General features: G+C 45.6%; 1 pseudogene; it reads left to right on the forward strand.

The window, feature by feature from the left end:
- LOC105002651 overlaps positions 1 to 1,308 on the forward strand; it is a 1,911-nt pseudogene extending 603 nt beyond the window's left edge.
- The last annotated feature ends 14,619 nt before the right edge of the window (positions 1,309 to 15,927 follow it).

The raw sequence follows: 15,927 nt of genomic DNA on the forward strand, positions 1-15,927 counted from the left end.
GATTCCCTCGCTCCGGTTGTTATGGTGACAGCTGCGCCGGTGAATGAGCGTCTTAGTGACTCGCGCGCGCCCGCTCAGCCAGATGTGGCGCCGGGTGCGCGACGTTCCGGCCAACACTAGCCCTTCTTGGCCTGGCGGGGGAGCAGATAGGGGTCAAATATCAGACAGAGACTGGGGCTCCAAGGGTTGGGTTTATTCCCCTCACCAACAGTGGCGCTTGGTCTTGAAAACAAGGGAAACCATACAGTAAGAACGGTGAGCTCCCTGGATACCAGGCCCGGGACGAAGTAACTCTTATTTCCGATTTCTCTAGTAGCAGGTACAGTGCCTGGCATACAATAAAAGCTCCAGAAAAAAAAAAAATATATATATATATACTTTTTTTTTTTAAGTGGATGATGACTGAATAAATGAAGTGAGATTAAGAGTCCCACCCACTCTTTCCTGTCTTGCAAGATGGCGGTTGAAAAGGCTGAGAAGCCGAATGCTAAGGAGAAAAAACCTGAAACCAAGAAGGCTGATGCTGGCGACAAGGCTAAAAAGGTGAAGAAGGTTAAGAAGGGGAAGCCCCACTGCAGCTGAAACCCTGTCCTGGTCAGAGGAGTTGGCAGATATTCCGATCAGCTACATACTCCAGGAAGGCCTTGTACAAGAGACAGTGTTCAGCAGCTAAATCCAAGGTAGGAAAAAAAAAAAAGGTTCGAGTTCTTGCTACTGTCACAAAACCAGTTGGTGGCAACAAGAATGGTGGTACCTGAGTGGTAAGACTTCACAAAACGCCTAGGTATTACCCTACTGAAGATGTGCCTCAGAAGCTGTTGAGTCACGGCAGAAAACCCTTCAGTAAGCTTGTGAAAAAGCTGCGTGCCAGCGGCATCTCTCCCAGGACTATTCTTATCATCCTCACAGGGCACCACACAGGAAAGAGGGTCATTTTCCTGAAGCATCTGGACAGTGGCTTGTTACTTGTGACTGGGCTTCTGTCCCTCAATTGAGTTCCTCTGCGTAGAACACACCAGAAATTTGTCACTGCCACCTCCACCAAAATCGACATCACTGGTGTGAAAATCCCAGAACATCTCACTGAGCTTACTTCAGGAAGAAGAAGCTGCATAAGCCCAGACACCAGAAGGCTGAGATCTTCAACACAGAGAGAACTAGGAGATCACAGAGCAGTGCAAGGTTGATCAGAAAGCCGTGGACTCATAAATTCTGCAAAGAATCAAAGCTGTCCCTCAGCTCCAGGGCTACCTGCGCTCTGTGTTTGCTCTCACAAATGGAATTTATCCTCACAAAGTAGTGTTCTGAACTTCTTACAAAGAACCTAATTAAATAACTTGTCCATTAAAAAAAAAGAAAAAAAAACCACCCAGCACCTGACCCTTTGCTCTCTGTCAGCTCCAAGGGACACTGGGACAAAGGCTCAGATCAAGAACCCCAGGCTGTTCAGTTGCTGGACACAAAAAGGCTTGGGGAGCCTTTAGATGAACACAGACTGGACCTAGAAGACTGGATGGAGGGCCAAGCCTCAGGGACAAATCTCAGGAACAAACTGTCAGAGAACCACCAACTCTGAACTGAGTGGTTCTGTCAGCTCCAAGAGGTGGGGGGCCTCTGTGGCTTGCAGCAGTCAAAGAAAGCTTCCTGGAGGAAAGGGCCTTCAGCAAGTCACCTGTTCAAATGACTCATCCATCCTGAAGCTCAGCACTGATACTAGGACCTGCAGGAAGGGAAGGGAGTCATCTCCTACTTGGACAGGGGGGCATCTTCTTGTCCCTGTCTTTTTTTTTTTTTGGAGTATAATTCATTTACAATGTTGTGTTAGTTTCAAGTGTATAGCATAGTGATTCAGTTATACATATACATATGTCCATTCTTTTTCAGATCATTTTCCCATGTAGTTTACAGTACTGTCCTTCTCCCTGTCTGGTCAGGGCTAGAAGAGGAGCCAAGGTCCTGCTGGGAGAGGGAATCTGCCTTCCTTTTCCGCCACCTCTAGCTCCCTGACTGGTTTCAACAACTCTGATCCAGAATCCAGCAAGGACACGGGCTGGCTTCGGGCATGCCATCCATCCTCTTCTGGGTGGTTCTTTCCGCAAGTCTCCATGTGACAGCTCTTCATTATTCAGGCACAGTTCATGTATCACCTCCTGACCTTCTCTGACCAGCCCAGCCAGAGAACCCCCCCAACTCTCAGTTATGCTCCATACCATTACTCTGTGTTATCTTCTGGAATTAATTTGAAAGTAGACTTTCCCCCCTGGTTTATGGTCTACCTCCCCGCAAGGTGAGTGGAGCAGCAGGTCAACTCCATCCACCATGATGTCACCAGTCTCCAAGAGAGTGCCTGGTACATGACAGACTGTCCAACACTGCTTGTGAAATGGACGAATCCCCCTGGCTGCCAGGCGAATTCCACCAAGAGGCGTGGGAGGAAAGCCTCTGAACCATCCCTTTTTCCCCTCTCCTGCCCTCCACCCCCACCCCATTGCAGGCATCACATCCTTAAATGTCTGGGACTCCAGGCGAGCTAGAAATATCCTTGACAGCTGCTCTCTGGGGTCTGGAGGGAAAGACAGCTCCCTTCTCCTCCCCCCGCCTATTAGATGCCCAGGATCACGTGCCCAGCCAGCTGCAGAATGGACGTGGCAGGTCAGGGGTGCTGTCTTTTTATGGGTGTATCTCCCCGAGGCTCACGCCAGCTGATGACTCATGCATCAGAAATTCATGGGCTCTGAATGGCAGCACACTCATCCGTTTGCACACACACTTTTACTCTCTCTCACACACTCACTTCTACACAAATATCCACACTCTCACACACTCATATACCCACTGAAGCCTGCTGGAATGAGGTCACTCTAGGCTGCTGCTGGCATCAGAATAAATCTGAAGACTCTGTATAGACGAGACTAGTTCCCCTGGAGGGTGTGCAAAGTGCAAGCCCTTGGTAGGATTTACCGACAGGAGCTTGTCGTCTCCTTCCCTTCCTTAGGGGGATGGGCTGGGACATAGAAGGGATAGGGGCTGGTGAAGCCCCATGGTAGGGAGGCAGGGATGTCATGGGTCCCATGTGGTCTAAACCTGGGGCTCTGGGCCAAGCAGGGGAGAAATGGAGAAGGTCACAGGGAAGGGGAGACAAGGGGACCAGACACCGGTGCCTGCCTGAGGGGTCCAAGGCTCTGCTGCTCAGGACAACCTGACCCCAGGGAGCTGCACAGGAGGGCCAGAGGCATTAGGGACTGAGGCAGGGAACTGAAGGTAGGACAGAAACATCCCCTGATCTCAGAGGCTGAGAAGATAATGAGAGCATCCACGAGGCTGAGATTAGGGTGAGATGAGCGAGGCGTCCCTGTGTGATGAAATGTAAGGAGGCACTCGCCCTTAGAACCATGCAATGAACAGCCACCCTGCTCTTGCTCAGGCTTGAGTGTGATGCCTCTGAAATCTTGTACCCTATGTCATGGGTCCCCAACCAGTGGGCCACGGACCAGTACCAGTCCATGGCTTGTTAGGAACCAGGCCGCATGGCAGGAAGTGGGTGGTGGGTGAGCAAGTGGTGAGTGAGTGATCGAAGCCTCATCTGTTTTTACCACAGGGCTTCCTCACAGTACTGCCTGAGCTCCGCCTCCTGTCAGATCAGCAGCAGCATTAGATTCCCAGAGGAGCACAAACCCTACTCTCACTGTCTCCCATCACCCCCAGATGGGATCATTTAGCTGCAGAAAAACAAGCTTAGGGCTCCCACTGATTTTGCATTATGGTGAATTGTATAATTATTTCATTCTATATCACAATGTAATAATAATAAAGTGCACAATAAGTGTAAAGTGCTTGAATCATTCCCCCACCCTATCTGTGAAAAAATTGTCTTCCACAAACCCAGTCCCTGGTGCCAAAAAGGTTGGGGACCGCCGCCTTATGTCATCTCCCTAGACTGGCCCTAGTTTTCCCAAGGAGCTCTGTGCTATGGTGGCGGGCGGGGGGGAACACCACTGTCAACTCACTGTAGGTCTCAGGCAGGGACCTAGAGGAGGTGGGTGTGGCTGCACGGGACCCAGAGCAGCTGAGGGTGACCCCTCCGGGGGACCTGTGCCTCAGAAACCCTTTCCTGGCAGGGGTGGTGGTTGGACCCAGCTCAGAGGAGCAAAGAACCACAGCACGTTTCTTCCCCTGGACGTTGGGTGGAATCCCTGAGACTTCAAGCATCCTTCACCAAAGAGGCTGCCAGGAGGCAGGGAAGTGGCCTCCGAGGACCCGGGGGCCCTTCCCAGCCCCAATTACAAAGCGAGGAGGGAGAAGGAGGCTGCCAGGAAGAAGGTCTGGATGAAGTCACTGTTTTGGTGGCTTCAATGGAAGCTATTAATACCCATAAGGTGGTGCTCCAGCACCTGTCACCGTGGCAACCCCGCCTCCCCAGCAGTGTAGATTCTGAAAGCTCTGCCCAAGGGGGTGGGTGTCAGTGCATATGTGTTTGGCTGCGTGTACACGTGTGTCCGTGTGGATGCTGTGAGCGCTCACACCAATGCACAGGAGAAGGGGGGGACCCAAGGCGGGGACCCAGGGACAGTTTCAGCAGCAGCTCTGGCCCCCATCGCCCCTTCTCTCCCTTGCTTCTCTCCCTTCTGACCAGCTCCATTCTCTTGCTCCTTCTTCCTCTCTCTCCCTCCCTCCTCTTGTCTTTCTCGCTTCTTCCCCCTCTTCCCTGTTCCACCCTTGTCCTGCCATCTCTCTGCCCTTGCTGCTCCTTGCTCAGTCTCCTGCTGGTTCACCTCTCTCTTCCCCTCCTTTCTCACTCTCCACATCTCCCAGATCAGTTCAAGTCTTCAAGAGTCTCCATGTTGATAAAATAATAAAATATTTGACGGAAAGCTTCCTTTCTTCCTTCCCTGAACCCCTAGAGACTGAGCCCAGAGCAAGCCACAGGATGGTCCCCCACCGGGCAGACAAGATGGAGTTCATCTAGGCTGAGCCAGGGCTCCCTTAAACTTCAACAGCTGACATCGCCCTCCCTGCTGAGAAGCTAGCCTTTAAACAGGAAACAGCCTTAGCCATCCCTGGCTAGGATACATGGCAGCTCTGAGGCCCAGCCCATAGTTAACATCATCAGACCACCATCCGAAAACACACAGAAGTGGTCCTGCCTGAACTGCAGGGGGTGGCTGGACGTGTTAGATGGGAGATCCCTGAGTGCCTGAACCATAGTAGATTCTTGATAAATATTTGACAAATCAATGAATCAATGTCAGTGAATTAACCTATCAATACAGCCACTCAGTAAGCCCAAGAGCCTTGCCCAGACCAGCCTTTCTGGCTGGCTCCCTTCTCTACAGCACCTTTGCCACAAAGTTTTCCTCGAGGCCAGGTCTTTCCTCTGAAGGACCGGAGTCTGTGCTAACCATCTTAGCATGCAATGGGCACCTTACTGCCCTGTTTCCAGGCGCTTCGGGATTCAGCTTCGTTCATTGCCCCAGCGACCCTTTTGAGCACTCTCTGTACATCTAGCATTGTGTGGGGTACAGTTTCCTTGCCAACACCATGAGGGAGCCTGTCCTATGCTTTCTTTAACTCCAGTATAGTTTCCTACCTCCCAGGGCCAAGTTTAGGGCTGAACACACTAGTAGGTCTCCATATTGTCAAGATGTCCGTTCTTCCCAACTTGAACTATAGATTCACTACATCCCAGGGAAAATCCCAGCAAGTTATTTTGTAGATGTTAACAAACTGATTCTCAAGTGTCCGTGGAGAGGTAAAAGACCCAGAATAATGAACAGTATATTGAAGAAGAGCAAAGTTGGAGGACTGACATTAGCCAACTTCAAAATTTACTATGAAGCTGCAGTAATTAAGACAGTATGGTACTAGTGAAAAAATAGACAAATAGATAAATGAAACTGAATAAAGAGCCCAGAAATGGATTCACACAAACACAGTCAAGTAATCTTTGATGAAGGAGCAAAGGAATATAATGGAGCAAAGGTAATCTTCTCAACAAATGGTTACATGAACGACTGGACATCCACATGCAAAAGGGTAAATCTAGACATGGGCCTTACACCCCTACCCACAAAAATTAAATCAAAATGGATCACAGACCTATATGTTAAATGCAAAGCTATAAAACTCCTAGAAGATAACATAGGAGAAATCTAGACGACCTTAGCTTTGATAATGATTTTTGCAAAGATGACAAATGTATGAACCAAGAAAGAAAGAACTGGTAATACCAGGGGGAAAGGACTGGGGGAAAGGACAGTTAGGGAGTTTGAGACTGACTTGTACACACTGTTTTATTTAAAATGGATAACCAACAAGGACCTCCTGTTAGCACGGGGAACTTTGTTCAATGTAGTGACAATTTACTGCTACTGTTAGCACAGGAGACTTTGTTCTATTTAGTGACAACCTAAATGGGAAAAGAACTGGATTAGAAGTATATACATGTATATACATAACTGAGTCACTTCATGTTATACCTGAAACTACCACAACATTGTTAATCAACTCTACTCCAATATAAAATAAAAAGGTTTTTAAAAGAAATAATTGAAAAGCTTGATTCATTAAAATTAAATCTTCTGCTCTCCAAAAGACTCTGTCAAGGGAATAAAAAGACAAACCACACACTGGGAGAAAATATTTGCAAAAGACATATCTGAGATAGGACCGTTATCCAAAATACACAAAAAATACTTCAAACTCCACAGTAAGAAAACAACTGCATTTTTAAAATGATCCAAAGACCTGAACAGACACTTCACCAAAGAAAATGGCAAATAAGCATCTGAAGACGGTCCATATCTTATGTCATCAGGAAAACGTAAATCAAAACGATGATGCCACTGCAGAACTATTAGAGTGGCCAGAATCCAGAACACTGGCAACACCAAGCAGGACGCTGGGAACTCTCATTCATTGCTGGTGGGAATACAAAATAGTACAGCCTCCTTGGAAGACAGTTTGGTGGTTTCTTACAAAACTAACCGTTCTCTTAGCATATTATCCAGCAGCTGTATTCCTGCATACTTACTCAAAGGGATTGAGAACTTATGTCCACAAAAAACCCGCGTGTGCATGTTTTTAACCATTTTGTTCATAATTGCCAAAACTTGGAGGCAGCAAAACGTCCTTCAGTAGATGAATGAACAAACTGTGGTACTTCCAGACATGGAATATTATTCAATGCTAAAAAGAAATGAGCTATCAAGCTATGAAAAGACACAGAGGAACCTTCATATATAATGAAATATTTATGAGTACTCGTTTAATGATTAATGAGGTTGACACGATGTTGTTTTATAGACATTTAAGTAAACATTTTTTAATTTTGATTTTGAAGTTTTCCTTTCATAATTTGGAGCCACTGGATTTTTTTTCCAGTCTTATGTAGACCCTTAGACCTAAGTCCTGGACTTACAGTGCCTATGGATAAAATCCAGGCCTGAGGCCAAGCATTCTTAAGACTGGATCTAAAAGGGCTTCCCTCGTGGCTCAGATGGTAAAGAATCTGCCTGCAATGCGGGAGACCTGGATTCGATCCCTGGAGAAGGGAATGGCTACCAACTCCAGTATTCTTGCCTGGAAAACTCCATGGACCAAGGAGCCTGGTGGCCTACAGTCCATGGGGTCGCAAAGAGTCAGACATGGCTGAGCGACTAACACACACAAAAGGACAGGTGGAGATTCCTGCAAGAAGCAGAAAGAAAAACGTGCAATGCCAGAAAGAGGACCACACGTCTCCCTACCTGGGAAACTTGTTTAGTGATTTCAAAGGAGTCCAGCATCCCTAGACTCATCCCAGGGTCCCTGGCTCAGGTAATACTGACAGATGATATTTGTTTGTTTGTTTGTGGCTGCACGGGCTCTTCGTTGCTGAGTGTGGGCTCTCTTTAGCTGTGGTGAACCGGAGCTAGTCTCTGTTGCAGTGTGCTGGCTTCTGTTGCAATGGCTTCTCTTGTTGCAGAACATGGGCTCTAGGCGCACAGGCTCAGTAGTTGTGGCCTGTGGGCTTAGTTGCCCCAGGGCATGTGGAATCTTCCTGGACCAGGGATGTGCCCTATAATGGCAGGCAGATTCTTAACCACTGGACCAGCAGGGATGTCCCTACAGGAGATATTTATGGAGCACATAGTCACATATACAAGGTCTTGGTCTAAGCATTTCATCTGTATTAATTCATTTGAGCCTGGTAATAACCCTGTGAAGTAGGTATTATTATTTAGCAGCAGCAGCAACAGTGTCCCCATTTTAAAGATGAAAATCCTGAAGCTTAGGAAAGTTAAGATACTTGACTAGGAGCTGATAAGTGAAGCACTGAGGTTCAGTCCTAGGATAGTCTGAGTCCGAATCCCTGCCCCAGAGTGGGATTCCTTTAGGTGCCAGCTTGAGGAAGACACCTGTCGCCAGGGAGGTGTCCTCCCTTGAGTTCCCTAACTAGCCCCCTCCTACAGATGAGACTCCTAAAACTCCCCAGGGCTTTGGCTCAGCTCTCCAGAAGTTAGGAAGCACATGGCCACTAATCAACACAAAACAGATTTAAAAATAACAAAACTGAACTCAAAGAAAAGCTCCAAGTGGATGTAATATCCCGGCATTTTCTTTTCCCTACAGAGATATTTTAAATGACCTTGTGTTAGTCACTCAGTTGTGTCCGACCGTTTGTGACCCCATGGACCATAACCCACCAGGCCCCTCTATCCACGGGATTCTCCAGGCAAGAATACTTGAGTGGGTTGCCATTTCCTTCTCTAGGGCATCTTCCCAACCCAGGGATTGAACCCACGTCTCCCACTTTACAGGCAGCATCTTTACTGTCTGAGCCACCAGGGAAGCCAGGAATGACTTTATCTGGCAAGAAATCTTTTCTAAGAATGTTACAATGATCCAAGCATCATAAAAGAAAAGTCTGATAAGTAAGACTCTATACAAATTTAAAACTCCTTCATGGTAAAAGTTGGAAGACACTTTCAGGGCCGGGAGACACACCTCCACTAAGTCAGAAGCCTTCAGTCAGTTCAAAGGCCCTGCATCTCCAGATGCAGAACAGGAAACAGACGTTTCTCCATTACTGCTGCCTGGGTAGCCTCTCACTTCTATCCTCCTTTCCCAAGAGAGGTGCCAGAGGCGCTCGCTTGTTCCGACCTTCCTTCACCCTTCACCCAAAGGCGCCTCAGACTTTGGAAAGCTTCCTCTCTTCCCACCCAGAGCAGCCTGTGGAACGTTTTCTCTCAGTGGGGTGAGCAGCCTTGCGTGTCCCATCTTCTCTTCCCAGTCGTCCCTCTCCGTTTCTCTCAGGCCACCAGGAGGTGGCGCTAGACCTCCATTAAAATCCGCTTTGTCTCTGTCAGGCTTTTGAGGAGGGGGACCTCAAGCCAATCAACACATCTTTTAAATGTTTACAGGTTGCTTGATTTCCTCTTTCAAAGCGGAAGGAGAATTTGGGGAGCAAATACATCCTGATAGCTTCCATTAACTACTTCATTATAATAAAAATATGTCAATGAAGAAATTAGTTCTGCTCTTTAGCCACCCAGAGGTTACCCTCTGGGCACATTTGCTTCCCTGAGGCCACTTTGTCATCTTTCATTCTGAGACTGGATCTCCAGCAGACACTGTCCCAGGACTTGAGCGAATCTCCCCAAACTTAAGGCAACTGGAGGTCCTCCTCAGAGCACCTCAGCTCACACTGAGCTGCCCCACTGCCTGTGTCTGGTACCTGACGTGGGCACCTGTGTGTGCCCAGCACAGCACAGCACCTGGCTGTGGGCACTGCATATGTCCAGTGGGCAGCTGTTGTTATGTGGCCAGAGCTTGAGGGTGAGGCCATTGCGCCCAATTACTCTCAGACCTGGGGCTTGCCACTCCTGGCCCAGGGCTGTCCCAAACACGTCTGAGAAGTCTCATGAGTTTGTGAGCACTGCAACAGGGAAAAGGCAGGTGCCCAGAGGTACTGTCTTTGGTGTTTATGGAGTAAGAATAGAATTCGGAAAATCCAGCTGGATGTGTGCCCCCCTCCCCAGAGAGCAACTCACCTGTTTTTGCACCCCCAGTCTGTGCATTTGGCCCAGCATCCCCATGTCTGATGCCACCACCAGCAGGACCTCCACACCAGAAAACCAGCCCCCCTCAGAGGATCTGGGAACACTTCATTTCACTTTGGTCAGAAAGTCCATTTTTATAGACCGTCAGTCATGTTTAAAAGAAAAAGGTGAAAATATTATAAAACCAGGCTCAACTGTTTCTTCTTCTGAGAAAAGGAGTTAGAAATGTATTGTGAATGAATGAAATTTTTCACATTCTGTAACCTATAGGGTGAGAACCAAAAATTAAAGTGTGGAAGAATGTTAAGGTTTCAACTTGGTTATTTTGTTTTGTGTCAGTCATATATTTCAATCCTATTTTTTTTAAGTAATATTTATTTACATGGGCTTCCCTGGTGGCTAAGATAGTAAAGAATCTGCTTGCAATGCAGGAGACCTGGGTTTGATTCCTGGATTGGGAAGATCCCCTGGAGGAAAACATGGCAACCCACTCCAGTATTCTTGCCTGCAGAATCCCCATGGGCAGAGAACCCTGCCAGGCTATAAGTCCATGGGGTCGCAAAAAGTCAGACACGACTGAGTGACTAAGCACATTTATTTACATATGGAAACAATTTTTTAAATCCATAAATTTACTGCCCAGAATAGTTCTGTTGATTTTTTTAAATAAAGTTTTTATGTACACATTGTTTGAAACATCAAACAGCACAAAAAGGTATAAAACAGAGGGGAAAAAGTGCCCCCTGTGCTAGCAACCAATAGTATTAACTGTCTACATATTTTATATACCCTTCCAGCAAAAAGTGTATGCACAATACCAAAACTTTTACATATTTATATCATTTTTATTCAGAAAGATTATACCATGTACAGTATACCCAAATATTTTTTTAAATGCTTATCAGAATCTATTAGAGGTCTTTTCATATAAACACACATAGATTTGATTCATTCTTTTAATGGCTGTATAGATCCCATTTTATGGCTGTACCATAATTTATTTTAAAAATTATTAAATATCCCCTGTTGATGAAATTCAGGATCTTTCCAATTGCATTGCTATTAAAATGAAGCTGTAATGAACATTCTTGTTTGTTTATCTTGGCTATTGTTTATCTTTGTTTTATATTGTTTGTTTATCTTTGTCTATCTTGGCAAACCTATCAATAGAGCAAATACAGACCTATGTAATTCTTAGGTCAAAGGGTATGTATATTTAAAATATAAAAAGGGCATGTATATTTAAATTTTTGCTTTAAATATATTGCCAAGTTGTTCTAGGAAAATTCATACAAATTTGTACTCCAGCCATAAGTGTATGAAAGTGACTGCTTCCCTAAGCCCTCATTGACATTCAGTTCATTTCAGTCGCTCAGTAGTGTCCAACTCTTTGCAACCTCATGGACTGCAGCACACCAGGCTTCCCTGTCCATCACCGACTCCCGGAGCTTGCTCAAACTCATGTCCATTGAGTCAGTGATATCATCCAACTATCTCATCCTCTGTCATCCCCTTATCCTCCTACCTTCAATCTTTCCCAGCATCAGGGTATTTTCAAATGAGTCAGTTCTTCCCATCCCATCAGATGGCCAAAGTATTGGAGTTTCAGCTTTAGCATCAGTCCTTCCAATGAATATTCAGTACTGATTTCCTTTAGGATTGACTGGTTTGATCTCCTTTCTGTCCAGGGGACTCTCAAAAGTGTTTTCCAATATGACAGTTCAAAAGCATCAATTCTTCAGCACTCAGCTTTTTACTCTCCTCTTTCACTTTCATCAAGAGGCTCTTCAGTTCCTCTTCACTTTCTGCCTTAAGGGTGGTGTCATCTACATATCTGAGGTTATTGATATTTCTCCTGGCAATCTTGATTCCAGCTTGTGTTTCTTCCAGCCCAGTGTTTCTCATGATGTACTCTGCATATAAGTTAAATAAGCAGGGTGACAATATACAGCCTTGATGTACTCCTTTCCCAGTTTGGAACCAGTCCGTTGTTCCAGTTAAGATCTTATCCAGTTCTAACTGTAGTTTCTTAACCTGCATGCAGATTTCTCAGGAGGCAGGCAAGGTGGTCTGGTATTCCCATCTCTTGAGGAATTTTCCACAGTTTATTGTGATCCACACAGTCAAAGGCTTTGGTACAGTCAATAAAACATAAGTAGATGTTTTTCTGGAACTCTCTTGCTTTTTCTATGATCCAATGGATGTTGGCAATTTGATCTGGTTTCTCTGCCTTTTCTAAATCCAGCTTGAACATCTGGAAGTTCGAGGTTCACATACTGTTGAAGCCTAGCTTGGAGAATTTTGTGTGTGTGAGATGAGTGCAACTGTGCAGTAGTTTGAACATTCTTTGCCTTTCTTTGGGACTGGAATGAAAACTGACCTTTTCCAGTCCTGTGGCCATTGCTGAGTTTTCCAAATTTGCTGGTATATTGAGTGCAGCACTTTAACAGTAACATCTTTTAGGGTTTGAAATAGCTCAACTGGAATTCCATCACCTCCACTAGCTTTGTTCATAGTGTTGCTTTCTAAGGCCCACTTGACTTCGCATTCCAGGATGTCTGGCTCTAGGTCAGTGATCACACCATCGTGGTTATCTGTGTCCTGAAGATCTTTTTCGTATAGTTCTGTATATTCTTGCCACCTCAATATTTTGCTTCTGTTAGGTCCATACCGTTTCTGCCCTTTATTGTGCCTACCTTTGCGTGAATTGTTCCCTTGGTATCTCTAATTTTCTTGAAGAGATCTCTAGAAGTTCCCATTTTATTTTGTTTTTCTCAATTTCTTTGCATTGCACACTTAGGAATGCTTTCTTATCTCTCCTTGCTATTCTTTGGAACTCTGCATTCAGATGGGTATATCTTTCATTTTCTCCTTTGCCTTTAGCTTCTCTTCTTTTCTCAGTTATTTGTAAGGCCTCCTCAGACAACCATTTTGCCTTTTTGCATTCCATTTTCTTGGGGATGGTCTTGATCATGCCTCCTGTACAATGTCACAAACCTCCGTCCATAGTCCTTCAGGAACTCTATCATATCTAATCCCTTGAACCCATTTGTCACTTTCACTGTATAATCTTAAGGGATTTGATTTAGGTCATACCTGAATGGTCTAGTGGTTTTCCCTGCTTTCTTCAATTTAAGTCTGAATTTGGCAATAAGGAGTTCATGATCTGAGCCACAGTCTGCTCCTGGTCTTATTTTTGCTGACTGTATAGAGCTTCTTCATCTTTGGCTGCAAAGAATAAAATCAATCTGATTTTGGTGTTGACCATCTGGTGATGTCCATGTGTTGAGTTGTCTCTTGTGTTGTTGGAAGAGGGTGTTTGCTATGACCAGTGCGTTCTCTTGGCAAAACTCTGTTAGTCTTTGCCCTGCTTCATTTTGTATTCCAAGGCCAAACTTGCCTGTTACTCCAGGTATCTCTTGACTTCCTACTTTTGCATTCCAGTCCCCTATGGTGAAAAGGACATCTTTTTTTAGTGTTAGTTCTAGAAGGTCTTGTAGGTCATCATAGAACCATTCAGCTTCTTTGGCATTAGTGGTTGGGGCATAGATTTGGATTACTGTGATATTGAATGGCTTGCCTTGGAAATGAACGGAGATCATTCTGTCATTTTTGAGACTGCACCCAAGTACTGCATTTTGGACTCTTTTGTTGACTATGAGGGCTACTCCATTTCTTCTAAGGAATTCTTGCCCACAGTAGTAGATATAATGCTCATGTGAATTAAATTTGCCCATTCCAGTCCATTTTAGTTCATTGATTCCTAAAATGTCAATGTTCACTCTTGCCATCTCCCATTTGACCACTTCCAATTTACCTTGATTCGTGGACCTAACACTCCAGGTTCCTGTGCAACATTGTTCTTTACAGCATCGGACTTTTACTTCCATCATGAGTCACATCCACAACTGAGCATTGTTTTCACTTTGGCTCCATCTCTCCATTCTTTCTGGAGTTATTTCTCCACTCTTCTCCAGTGGCATATTGGGCACCTACTGACCTGGGGAGTTCATCTTTCAGTGTCATATCTTTTTGCCTTTTCATACTAATTCATGGGATTCTCAAGGCAAGAATACTGAAGTGGTTTGTCATTCTCTTCTCCAGTGGACCATGTTTTGTCAGAACTCTCCACCATGAACCATCTGTCTTGGGTGGCCCTACCTAATAACAAATTTTATAAATATCATTTCTGTTCATTTAAATACAGGTTAAAAAAAACAAATTCTGGAGTAATTCCATAGTGGTCTGGCGGTTAAGAGTCTGTACTTCCACTGCAGGGGGGCACTGGTTAGACACCTCATCCGGCTAAGACCCCTTGGCATGAAATTCTCGATGAAGGGCCACATGTTCTCGGATGCTGCCTAGAAGGCAGAGATAGGTGGCAGCTTGGAAATGAAGATCAAGCTGGGCTCTGCACAGCTTCTCACTGGTGATCCAATGTGCGCAGAAAGTTTTCACGAGGTATCAATAGGCCACGGTGTCACGATAGGGTTGGCCTGTGGCCATGTTTAAGTAAGCGCAAGTCCCATAGAAGGCCTCACCAAGTGCACAGCGGTGACCCTAAGGCTGCCATTTTCCCATCATCAGAACTGACATTGGGTATTACCAATCTTTTAGTTTCTAACAACTTGGTAAATTTGAAAAGACACCTGGATGTTCAGATTCATATTTAATTATGAGTAAGGACTAGAATCTTCACAGGATTTGGGGCCACTTGTCTTTCGTTTTCTGTGAATAGCGTGTTCACATCTTTTGCCCATTTTTTCATAGGTTTGTTCACCTTTTTTTATTGATTATATGATTCCTCTGCATATACAAATTAAGGACATAGGGCTTTGTGCAGCTTGTGAAAAAATTCATTTTTTCAGCTTTTTGTTATTTTTACTTTGCTGATTGGCATTTTGCTCACAGAAGTTGTGGGGCGCACTTTAACCATCTTCTCCTTCACAACTACCGAATTCTGTGTTCTGTTCACAACGGCCTTCCCTTGCCTCTGATGGTGAAGAAATTCACCTGCATTTTCCTAAATGGTTAGCCAGTGGTTCCGGTGCCATTTTTCAGAGTCTCCCCCCCTTTTTTTCCATTCTCTTTTCAGCCCCTCAGGGCTGTGTGACTCTACAAAGTCACCAGAGTAGAGCCCACAGAAGTGCCACGTTGCTCTGTCTCTCTCTGCCAGAGACAGACCAGAAAGGCCTGTCATCCAGATCCCACAGAAGACCTCTGTCATTTGGTAGAAGAGGGTCAGGTCTCTCAAGGGTGGAGAGGGCACCACAGCTCTGAGAGACACGAGGGAACAATGGCCTCCCAGTCCTGACAGGAAAGTGGGCCACGCACCCAGTGTCTTCCTTCTGAAGGAGACCTCACAGGAGGGTGTGCTCTCCATCCAGAAAGAAGAAACACAGCCACACTTGTTTCTGAAGACACACGCACTTATACACACACTACACATATCCCCACAAATACCACCGCCCCACATACACACACATCAGACACACCGACTCCCCTAGCAGGGGGCACCCTGTCCTAAAGAGCCCTCTCCATCACAGGAATTCCAAGAACAGTCCCACCAGTGTTTCTCAAATAACACCCAGATTCCTTTTTCCTTTTGAAAGGAAATAAAAATCTGGAGGGCCCCCAATAACATATCTGTAAGACCCCACATTGAGGAAAAAAAAAGAAACCAAAGACTTATTGTATAAAGATCTTCCAATTGCAAGTTGCTGCTGCTGCTGCTAAGTCGCTTCAGTCATGTCCGACTCTGTGCGACCCCATAGATGGCAGCCCACCAGGCTCCCCCGTCCCTGGGATTCTCCAGGCAAGAACACTGGAGTGGGTTGCCATTTCCTTCTCCAATGCATGAAAATGAAAAGTGAAAGTGAAGTCGCTC

Source organism: Bison bison, unplaced genomic scaffold, assembly GCF_000754665.1.
Source record: "Bison bison bison isolate TAMUID 2011002044 unplaced genomic scaffold, Bison_UMD1.0 scf7180017864456, whole genome shotgun sequence".
Lineage (NCBI taxonomy): Eukaryota > Metazoa > Chordata > Mammalia > Artiodactyla > Bovidae > Bison > Bison bison.